Genomic DNA, 12,548 nt, shown 5'->3' on the forward strand with positions numbered 1-12,548 from the left:
TTTCTGCCATCAGTGATGAAGCTTTCCCTGCGCGTGTGTGTGTGTGTGTGTGTGTTTACTGGTTACATGATGTACAGCTTTATGGATTTTCTTCATTTTCAATTCTATTTCTTAACCAGAAACTCGGAAGCAAATGTTCCATCCTCATGTGCAAACTGAGACGACACATAAAGTTCTCTGAAAAATAAAGCAACCTCATATCTGTGATGCCAAATAGTGCACCCACTCTGTGCTGTAAGCCAGACTGGGTGCACTATTTGGCATCACATATTTGAGTGGGTGGGTGGGTGTGTGTTTTCTACATGATGAAGAGTGTTTGGACTCATCATACATGTAACTCTGCATGTTTCAGCTTCTGAAACACAGAAAACATTAAAGCAGCAGGCTGCATTACTTCTTTCTGTCATATTTAAGCAATGAGAGGATGTAATTATGACTAAATTATTGATTGATTAGGACACGAATCAGTTCATTACCACGGACTAATTTTATGTAAAAACAAACAAACAAACAAACAAACAAAGGACAGAATAAAGTTTCTTCCATATGAACTGATGAAGTAAACTGTAAATATTCCTACAGTTCTGATGAGAAAGAGCAACAAACACGGACTGTGGGTGTGACACGCCTCAGAAATGACGCGAGTGGATTCCGCGTGCACCGCTCTGCGATGCGCGCTCACGCGGCGGGCACGCGGTTCTCTGGAGACATGCACTTCTCGGCATCACACCGGCCGAGGATCCGGGAAGGCTGGTGGGCAGAGAGGGAGGAGAACCGTAGGGAGACTCCAGCTCGCTGCGTGGAGACGGCCAGGCGCGCGGACCCCCCACTCCACGAGGTAAACTTTCATTTCTACAACATGAACACATGAACGCGGAGGATTTCCAGTCTGCACAGACTGGTCATCCTCACACATCCAGACTGGGACCAGTCTAAGACTGGGACTAGATAAAGAGCCAAAGCGGAGAAAAGTGTCCCGCGTGGGGTTCAGTCAGCTCGAGTTGGAGCCCCCACACAACGACTTTGTGCCGCTTTCAGCTGATTCCACGGACACTTTCCACTTCTTCTCAACAAACTGCCTGTGAGGGGAAAGTCCTGCAATGCGGCGGGTTTTTTTCCACGCAGGGACCCAGCCTGGTGTTTCTGTGTGCGGGGCTGGGTGGACTCCCAACATGTCTGTTTTTAGATGTCTGGGATTCAGGCAAGTTTCCTGTCAGGAAGGGGCAAGGATATGGCCTGGCCAGCTGACTCATCCAGCAGGACAGAGCTGCTCTCCCTGCTACCTGCAGCTCTTTGCAGGATTGTTTCTATGACCCTGCAGAGTTTCTGTGGATTTCCACTCATTTTCAGGCGACTGGTGAACTCTCTGAGTCTGCAGGCTCCCATGCAGATGTTTCCAGCAGAAGTAAGATTAAAGGAACATCTGGTGAGAATTTGTGGAGGCTGGTATAAAACTGGGAAAACATGAAATGATTATTACCAGCTTGTCAGAAACCAGCATGTTGCTTTTAGTTTGGCCAGTTTAGCCAAAATAACACCTTAAAATAAGAATTAAATTTTTCTCCTTTGTTTATGTAAAAACAACACAAAAAGTTGGGACACTGTAAACAATGTAAATACAAACAAAATGCAATGATTTGTCTCATTATATCATATTTTACTATCATATCAGATGATTAAACATAGAAATTTGATCATTTCAGGGAAAATCTGAGCTGATTGTGAATCTGAAGCAGCAACATGTCTGTAAAAAGTCGTTCCAGGATGATGTTTAGCATCGTTAGCATCTCTTCTCTCTCTAACATCTGTCTGGAAACATCTGGAGGTGAGGAGAGCAGCTGCTGGAGGTTCAGTAGGGCCCGATAAAATCTGTCTTATTTTTTTCCAAATTCCATTTTATTTTTTCCTAAATTCTGTTTTTTCCATTAAAATTTTGGGAATTCCATTTTTTCCATTCCATTTTTTTTAGAATCTCTTTTTCTTTCTTTTTACTTTTTACTCCTATTTTACTTCCATAAACCTTGTTTTTTTTTTTATTTAAATAACAATAATTTACACAAATTAAATAAAAATGTACTTTAAATTTATTGAGGTGACAGACAAGACATGTCCTCAATACAGTACATTAAAGAGCATGAAAAACAGCTCTAAGTTGTGGAGTTGTCTGGTTTGAGAAACAGTAGAGCAGCTGCATCTATCTGCGGAGACAACGTCCTCCAGGAAGTTTTGCTTTTTAACTCCTGTGATAAAAGAAGATGAAAACATTCATTTACACATGTAATACTAAATGTGTTTTAATTGTTCACATTATTTATTATGATTAATAATAATCTCAGTTGTATGGCTGTTCAGATGATTTTTATTTGATTATAAAGTTTATTTTAATGCTTTGATTTACATGTTCAGAAAGTAATGCCTTTTATTCTTATTACATGTGCAAGTTAGCCAGATTCCCAGATTTTTTTTTTTTTTTTAAAATTCTGATGCATAATCTATTAATTATCATTATTTTTTAGATAACCTATCTTCAGTAATCTTATTATATTGTTATTGCATCGTACTCTTCCTTGTTCTTCACGTGGCTTTTGGACACGATGTCACTGCGTGTCATTTTACTTTTCAAGTCAACGGAGTGTTGACAGAAACATGAGTTCACCTGACCCATAAAAGTTGTTGGTGAACTGGGCTCTGATCCGAGGGATTATTGTTGAGTTCTGCAGTTTTTTCACCGACACAGCCAGAGTAGTTTTGAAGAGAGGGGGGGGGGGGCTCTGTCAGTGGAAGCGGCTTGTTGTGCCACCAGATTTCTTTGCCTCCATGCAGTTTTCTCCGGACAAACGTTTCTTCTCTACATCATAACAGTTTTGCAGTCAAATTAAGTGAACTTCCGTGATGTTCCGCGTTAAACAATATATTCCGTTTTAATCGGCCAATTCCGCGATTCTGTCTGCGATTCCCTGATCGCGGAAAGTACAGGGCCCTAGGAGAGGAATGTTCTGGTCTGATGCAGGATTCCAGCTGCTCTACTGGACCTTGTTGCTGGATTTCTGCTTCCATGATGCTCCAGATGTTTTGTACTGGTTATAACATCTGGACTGCAGCAGACCAGTTCTCCTGTTCCACCATCAGGATGTGGTCCAGCATGGTGGAAGGTCTTCCCTGAAAGAGACGTTGTCTGGATGGGAGCAGATGTTCCAGCATTGATGGAGCTTCCCACAAACTGAGGAGCTTTTTCTGAAATGATTCCAGTTTTTAGACCCAGTTCGTCTCAGACTGGTGAAGCTCTGTCCATCTGAGAGACTCTGCCTCTCTGACGTGCTCCTTGTAAAACCAGTCATGTTCCTGTTTTGTTGACCTTTTCCAGCCTTTTTGTTGCATCTGTTCCAACGTTTTGCACATTTTGCTGCCATCAAATTGAAAATGATTTGTGTTTCCATTATTTGGGGAATGTACCTGGGGTGTGTGTCAGTAGGATGTCGATGTCGGCTCCTTTAGGGCTTGTAGGTTGTGGATTGGGTTTCATGAGGACTAAGCGGGGCCGTTGCCATCTCAGGGACAGGAGGGAGCTTCTGGTTTGCAGACATGTTTCTGTAGGTGTTAAACAGCCATGGAAATACCAGGATGCACGTTTTCCCAGCAGACACTGCAGTGGCAGCAGCAGCAGCAGTGTTGATTCATTTTACAGCAAGCTGCCAAGGCATGTGAGGCAGGTGTTAACTGCTGGAGAGTTGCATTATGGGAAATGTCAGTAAATCTGCGGATGCCTCTGAATGTGTCTAGTTTCTTATGTTATGTGGTGACGTGAGTCAGTCTCTCTCTCCGTCATTCTGCAGAGTATCACCGATGAGCCAGTTTCCCATTCTGTTACTGTGGTGAAATACATGCAGGGCAAAGCCTTACTGCAGAGTGCACATGTAGGACGAGCCGTAAACATGCTAAACAGTTTCTTTAAGAATGTAAAAATACTGAATACTCCATGTGGACTAATCAGCCGTTAATCCGACAGCGTCGTAACTGGTCTAAGTGGAGCAAAACGTACTTAAATGTACCAAGAGATTCCACTGATGTCCCTGTTTGGAAAACGTTAGCTAATAAATGATACTATATTTGTTATGTTTGTTGAGATATACCATAAACTGCTAAATTACTTGGCAAGAAATACACATTTTAATAGTAAGATAATAAGAAAATATTCCTGCTTTTTATAAAGAGACTGGTCTGTAGTTACATCTGCCTCAATTATAGACTTTTAAAAAATATTTATTTCTTACAAATAATTTTAATTGCTAGCAAAACAACAACAGCAGTTTATTTGAATGAAAGATACATGTAGATGTGTTTGTGTACCTGTTTAGTCCATTTTATTCATACAACACTTTTCAAGAGCAAATGTTACATCGTGCTTCTTAACAATAAAGTCGCACAATGAATAAAACCGCTTAAAGACAACAGAGAAACCGGATCTGGCAGGTTTGGCGTGTTGGCGGCAGACCTGTGCATTAGAAATGATGGAACATGTGGAAATGTTGGATGTTAGACAGTTAAACCAGCCTGTTGTTGGTGAAGTTGTTGGAACAGCTGCGTTACAAACGTTGTATAACAAGTAGGTTGATCGGTGGGTTGGTCGGTTTAGGGGTTTTCTGCTAAAAGTGTCTTCGTCTCACTGTGATGTAAAAACCTGCCTGCAGGTCACATCTTGTTATTCTAACGACTTAACGGACCAAATACTCCCTTAACGCATAAAACTGAAACCGAACTCCACGTAGTTTGTTCATGAAAGCTGAGAAAAGTTTAATACAGGACAACTTTGACCTGCAGGGACATTTTGTCTTCTGTCCAAACTGTTTGACTTTAAAGTTGCATAATCAGTCGACAGCTGGACCAACGTACGTTCTGGCTGAAAGTCGCCGGCTGACAGAAAAACTTTGATCCAAACCGTCAGTAGTTTTGCAGTTTGACAAATCAGACAGTTTTATACGGAGGCAGAGAAGGAACACGATGAAATGTGTAAATACAACATTGAATAAAATCATATCAAATCCAACTTTATTTCTAAAACACTTTTTTGTACAATAAAATGTAGCATAAAATAAAAGATGACAAAGATTAACCATCATGCCCGTCCCTGCATGCTCAAACATACACACACACCCAATACTCACCTTAACCATCGCACACACACCAGGAGTTATATGTTGCTGAGGAGCCCGGTAAGGAAACACATTACAGGAGCCGTCTGCACGACGAGTTGACCAGACCACAGCGACCCGACACGGGCGCGAGTCATAAGGCCGATGGCGTTAAAAAGCACCTCTGAGGAACTTCAGAAAACATGCTAAAATTAAAAAATATGTTAAAATAATAAAGCAGTAAAAACTTGGGAAGAAAAAAGTAGTAATGTCAATTAAATCCGCAAGCGGTGTCCATCTGGTTTTTACTTCGTATAGCTCAAACCCTGTTTCTACAACATAACTTATATTAACATAGAATAAAATGCTGCTTAAAGGAAGCAGGTTAAAATAAATAACTTGAATACACACGCTAAGACAATACATTCTTAATAAAAACCAAATTAAAAAGGCTTTGAATAAAATTAAATTTGATTGAAAATCAAAGGAAACATTCAAAACACGTTGGAAGTCAATGCAAAGACCTTAAAACAGGTGTGGGCCCGCCTTCTGGTCTACGTCAGGACACGTGCAGCAGAATTTTGTAATAATCTAAGAGCCAAAATCGTCTTTTTGGGAAAACCAATGAGCAGGGTGTTACAGTCGTCTACGCGACTAATAATAAAAGCATTAATGTTTCTGTGTCGCCCTGACAGAGACTATGGCGGACTCTGGCTATGTTTTTGAGATGTGTTGTTCTGAATATTGAGGATATTAAAGTCAAAGTCTGAACTCATGCCCAGGTTTTTCACCTGCAGAGACGATGCCTGTAGTTTAATAACGTGTCTCTCTCAGCGCCTCAGGTCCTCTAACTAAAACTTCGGTTTTGTCCTGGTTAAGCTGTAAAAGGTTTTCTGCCATCCAGGACTTGAGATCCAGGATGCAGCTGAAAAGGGTCTCCACTGGTCTGGTGTCATCAGGAGACATGGACATATAAAGCTGTGTGTCATCAGCATAACTAGGAAAGTTGATTCCATGTCTCCTGAAGACACAACCAGCAGGGAGCAGATACAGACTGAAAAGAACAGGGCCTAGAACCGATCCCTGAGGCACACAACATGCAGTTCTATGTGTCTTCTAAGAGCATGTATCCAGACTTACCAGGAGTTTTTCACCTGAAAGATAGGAACCATAGGAACAGCACCTGAGAGGCCAGCCAGATGCTTTAATCTTCTTAAAAGAAAAGTATGACCCACTGTGTCAAACGCAGCACTAAAGTGATTAAATTGTTATTAATGTATTAAAATAGGAAATGAATATGCAGCATTTATTTCAGTTCCTCTGTAAATAAAACATATAGAAAAAAACATCCAGCAAACATGTGGCAGTGTTTCCACTGGCTCTGCTGGGACCAGTTTTCAGTGAGCTGGTCAACCAGTCAGATCTGTTGATTAGCTGCAGATTATTTTGCTTATCACACTTCTTTTACTGTCTGTGTTTCCACGGCAACAACATCGCTCTGCCCAGAGATGGGCTGATTGCGCCTGTTAAAGCCATTTTTTGGCAGCTACGATTTATTTTACCATAAATCATATTGATTAGGGATAAAATTCACATTAACAGAGAACAATCAAACAACTGGAACCTAAACGTTTAATATGATAAACGTTCTGCTGTGTTTGTTTCGCTGTACATCATCGTTACCATAACATGGTCTCAGGATCCAGTTGTTCTTCTTAAAGGGAAAAAATAAAGCGTTACTGAGGTAGTTTCTTGGCGCACACACACAACTACCTTCATGACTCAATGCAAGTGAATCAGAGTTAGAAAAATCCTTCCTCTACTTGGGCTGAACACCCGTTGTAGTCGGCCATCAGAAAACAGCTCAGTTTGTCTAATTGCTGCTTCCTGTTGTTTGGACACGAAGAATCAATAGAGACGTCTTGAGAAAACTTAATTGAAGGATGGAAAACATTCCCTCTGTAAAAGCCCCTGTGCTCTCAGAAAGCTACTAAATCATTGAGGCGGTGGAGCTGCAAATGAAAGCCAGGATGTCGTGACCTGACAACATTTCAATCACTTTTAGGTGCAGAATATCAGCGATGCAGACTGATTCTGATGCTGTTGTTACTTAAAACACTCTGACCAGGTTCATGTCAGGCCTTTCCTGTTATAATGACTCTGCATCCACCTCGCTGCCAGAGAGGTGCAGGAAACAAGATATCTGCAGCTATAGCACTTTCCAGAAGGTGACCAGAGAGAGAGCATACCGCAGGATCAGGGATTTGTTACAGTTTTTAGATGCTCTTCAAACAGATTAATGATGCTGCTGAGATGCTGGTTTGACTCAGTTGAGTCTGTCGCTGTTTCCCCAGATGCTCAGCTACTTTGCAGTCTCTTAGAATAACTTCCACAACACACAAAACCTGCAAAACAAGTCTTTTATTTCATCTGCTGTGCTTGTCAGTTTATGAATACATGCTTAGTAATCTGCATTTTCACAATGTCAAAGCTTTTGAAAATGTTGGCGAAAACACTCACTCATCCACTGAGTAGCTAAATCAGAAACCGTCTTCTTTTGATCAGATCTGCACTTTAACTCTGTTCTTCGTACAGAGCAGTTTCCAGTACAGGATGTCTTTTATCATTTGTCTGTACGGAGCCGCTTCAACAATGGGATGTTGGTTTCCTCACATCAGCGACGGCTGTAGCTCAGGAGGAAGGGCGGCCATCAGAGATAAACAATTGGAGGGTTGGTGGTTCAGTCCTGGCTTCCTGGTGAAGCCACTGATCCTGCACCTTTATTTTTTTGTTTTCTTACTTTAATTATTTATTATAAGTATTTATTACTGAACTTACATAATGTTGCTGGACCTGACAGGAGAGGACAGAAAATGATGGTGAAGAGAGGAGAGAGGAAAAATGAAACAGAAACATAACAGAGATCATCCTGTGGCCATTACAGCAAACCAAAGCGGACAATCATCAGGAGCACCAATAAGAGAAGAACAAGCTGAAAAAAAAAACAGGTATCATAGCAAAAACCTGCGTACCAGAATCACACACTTTCCCTCTGTCCACACCCACAGCACCCAGGAAACAGGGCTGTGAGAGGACCCCATTGCCATCGCCGTCCCCGCTCATGTTTTGGAAGTTTGTGTTGTTGACAATTAAACTTGAGGGACGGTAAGCTCACTGTGCTGGGAGGGAGCAGCCTCGTCTACCCAAACACCCCCACCCACCATACCCTACATGGCATGTCCCATGCGGGGGGGGGGGGTCTTGGTTTGTAGTGATCAAAAAGACCAGAAACATGGTGTTGTACAGTCCATTTGCTTTTCTATTAGATGAACAGCAGCGCTTAGACGCGGCCGGTCCAACACGTTAACTTTCTGCTACTTCAGCCGTTGTTTGGATGACTAACTGGTGAGAAGAGAAGAGAAAAAAAATCAAGGCCTTGACCAACGTGTCAGACTTTGGAATTACTGTCTCGATTATATTAAAATGTTATACAATGTTTTAAAAAAAGACGTAAGATGATATGATAATCCCTCACAATAATAGATGTTGATTATGGCTGTTAAATAACTCACTGTTTCCTACAACCTCATCTATAACTGCTACGAGTAGCCTGTTTTCTTTGTAAATTATAAGGTTGATTTAATTTACTTTTGTGTTGATCTTCTTTTGCATGTAAGAGGAGTAACTTCTGCCGGCGCCCTTCTGGTTTATCATGTCTGTTCTATTAAGCATGGTGAGATGAACCAATAAACCAATCTCATTCATCTGATTGATGGATTGATTTAAATTACCACCATGCGGTCACAAAAGGAGCAGTGTAGGGACCAGTCTGACTGCATGTAAGGTTACAGGGTTGATAGTGGTATCAATGGTAGAAGGTTCAGAAGATCTGTTAACAAAGTCCACATTTTTACCATTTATTATTGCTGCTGTGGATCAAACACTAATCTCTTCTGTTGTTGCCGTTTTTATAGTTTAGTTCTGAGTTCTTTAACGTGCCTCCTAGAAATAGAAGGGTGTCATTTTCTGTCAAGATGCATTAAGTCATATAATGGAATCTGTAACCAACAGAGCTGCAACAAACTATTTTCATAACCATGAATGTGTAGCATCTGAACCTTAAGCATGTACACCCACCCTGGAAGCTCCTATTCTTAACTCTTTACTGTAACGGTTAGTGAGTAAAAAGCAACTAACCGACCGCTGAAGTGGTTCAGGTTGGGACGCTTGAAGGATAATGTTTTTTTCATTTACATTCAAGGCCGGATTATCCAATGGCCATAATGGACACAAGCTCAGGGGCCCACACCCACTTGGGGCCCTCGTAGGGAAAACACCAGCAGTTTGGACATGAAACAAAATGTACATAAAAGCCAGATAGTTACACCACAGCATCAAGTGTATGGCTACTGGTACCACTGGCTGATGTTAGAAATGTCATTTCACAGAGTTCACATTCACAGTTTTCATAATGTTGCAGTGGGGAAGGGGGGCCCTGGAACACTCTGGGCCCAGGGACCTGTGCACTTTTAATCTGGCCCTGTTTACATTGGATTTCTATCCTTTTCAAGAGCTTGAAGTGCCGGCATTATTACAATATAAGCGCCATCTTTGCATCATGTCAAGACTGGAAACGTCAGTCATGTGACTGGAAGTCAAAGCATCATGTTTTGATTTATTAAAAACACTTTCAAAAAGTTCTCTAGGCTGATCTGTAGGACGTGCTGCTCAAGTAGTTTCCCCTCACACACTGGACTCTAAAGATCTGTCATACGTCTCCACGGTGACAGAAAATTGTTTATCAGCGAGATAAACTGATTGAACGCTCCAAAACCAATATAATGAGTGAAATAACACCAAATACTAAATGAGTTGGAGAGGAAATGAAGGTGATGCAGGCTGGAACAAGACAGAGACAAAAGAGAAGGAAATTCAAAGCTTTGCTTCTGACTTTCCTGGTGTGAAACGTCAGGGTGCTAGCTAACTAGATGGAGGAGCTTGATGTGCTGAGGACACGGAAGGAATGCAGAGAATGCAGTATCATGTGTCTCTCTGACACATGGCATCAGGGACAGGCTGACATCTCCATTTGTCAGGAAAACACACCAACATTAGTCTTTTACTTTTGACTCATCACGAGTTTCAGTCTTTTTAAAATGTGATTCCGGTCCCCAGGGGGCCTCGCTCAGGGGTCCATGGGGATTTACCTGCCTCGCTAGTCCTGACCTGAGCCTGGGTACTCCTGCCCCCAAGACAACAACGATAGCAAAGAAACTAGAAAAGCACTTGGAGAGCGCAGACCTCCGTCAAGCATGTTCAATTCAATTCAATTCAACTTTATTTGTACAGCGCCACTTCACAACAATGTTGTCACAGGGCACTTTACATACACGAATCAACATACACATCATTTCGAGCCAATTCATACTTATCCTATAATAGAAACCAACTGATTGCATCGAGTCATGACTTGGATCCAATCCCCCATCCTGAGCTGCTCGCAGCGACAGTGGGAAGGAAAAAACTCCCCTTTAGCAGGAAGAAAACCTCCGGCAGAACCCGGCTCAGGGAGGGCAGCCATCTGCCTCGACTGGTTGGGGTGGAGAGGACAGGAAAGACAGATCAACATGTACAACTGCACTTTTTTCCGCAGGAAGACCTGCGGAAAAAAGGAGAAATAAGTTAGAGACGGCAATATTGGCTAATATTTACACATTAACATATGAGAGAAATAGAGCGAGGTACTTCTCAGTGCATCAGGTAACATCCCCATTGCTACATAAGTAATGGATGGCCAGACTACCCATAACTATAAGAGCAATGAGCAGAACCTGGACAGTTGGGTCCCGTACATGCAGACTCCAACTCAGGAGATGCTCATATCCTAACTATAAGAATCATGGAAAAGGAAGGTTTTCAGCTCGATCTTAAAGGTGTGGAGAAGTCTGCCTCCCGAACCCACGGTGGGAGCTGATTCCATAAGAGAGGATGTTCGGTGTTAATCACATATTGTGATTAACACCCAACATAACTTCAAATTGATCCAGAATCCAGGACCTCTTCCGGATCTCCACCAAGATGTAATCATTTGTTCCTTGTGAGACCCCCAACATATCCTGAAAATTTAATCAAAATCCATCCATAACTTTTTGAGTAATGTTGCTAACAGACAACCAAACAGACAAACTCTGGCAAAAACCAAATAAATAAAGTCCACAGAAATACATAAACAATAATATTGGACACTCTTGTCCACCCGGCGGCATGGAAACGAACAAACAGCACCTCTACTTACACATCCCACAGAATCCAGTCATACCAGTTTAATGTCGCTGTGTCCAAGATTAACTCAACCAGAGTCAAAAGAAGGCTGGATTTATGCTTCACGTTTGACAAACATCATTACATATTCTGTTTTATCTTTGCTGTTTTGCCTCCAAAACTTTAATCCACCGACATAAAATTGCATTCAGTAAAGCGACTACATTTCCCATGGTGCTTCGGGAGTAGTTAGGTGGACAAAATCACCATTTTCTGCCCAGTAACATCAGTTTGATTAGACGACAACAGGTGTCAGTCATTCAGCTTCACAAACATTTCCTGCTTTGTCGGTGGCGATTGGTCGTATTTATGTAAACATGATGACATCATCGTGATTCTACCGTATCACTCAATTAGAAAGAGGGGTAGGTCATACCGATCGGCCAATCATAGCCAAAGTTCCCCGCATTACGCACACGCTAACTGCATACGATGACGTGGTCGTCAGTGGCGCGACGTCTGCTTTGTACTTTTTATTTAAAAACCAAAATCCAGGATCACTTCTGGATTGCCACCAAGATTTCATCATTTGTTTCTCATGACAATCCCAACATATCCCGAAGATTTTATCAAAATCCATCCATAAATTTTTGAGTCATGTTGCTAACAGACAAACAAACTGACGAAAACAGAACCTCCTTGGCGGAGGTAACTAGAAAGCTAAAAGGTGGAGCTCCTTCAGGATGTCTCAACTCAGACACGTCACGGGAAAGGAAAAGATCTGCACACGGGCCATCAAACTCCTTTCAATCAGCAAGATGAAGAAGTGCTGGTTCTGTCCTGGGGTCTGATCTGAAGCTAATTGTCCAGATGCTGCAAGAGCTACTGAACATGATGGACAATTCTTCACACCTTCTACACAACAGCGCTGTTCAGTCAGAGGCTTCTTCTAGTAGCTGCAAGGCAGAAAGATAACAGCCGCCACCCTCTGGAGCAATGTGATTGACAATGAATGATTTCTCTAAAACCCAGGGGGAGCCTGCTACAGAAGTATAATTCCTCCTCAGGAGATTAATGAATAATTTTTAAATTGGTTTAATTTGCTTAAAAGCTTCATCCTGGTTTCCCGTGTGACCTCATGCACCATTTGTTGGTCAA

The 12,548-nt window shown here is 41.9% G+C and overlaps 1 protein-coding gene across 1 annotated transcript in view; it reads left to right on the forward strand.

The window, feature by feature from the left end:
• Window positions 1–720: 720 nt before the first annotated feature.
• The window catches only part of lrrc8c (leucine rich repeat containing 8 VRAC subunit C), a 29,335-nt gene continuing 17,507 nt past the window's right edge, over window positions 721–12,548 (forward strand). Inside the window, exon 1 of the mRNA XM_079245539.1 lies at window positions 721–838. The gene's annotated coding sequence lies outside the window, so the exon portion shown is untranslated. The remainder of the gene's footprint in view (window positions 839–12,548) is intronic.

Source organism: Telmatherina bonti, assembly GCF_933228915.1.
Source record: "Telmatherina bonti genome assembly, chromosome: 8".
Classification (NCBI taxonomy): domain Eukaryota; kingdom Metazoa; phylum Chordata; class Actinopteri; order Atheriniformes; family Telmatherinidae; genus Telmatherina; species Telmatherina bonti.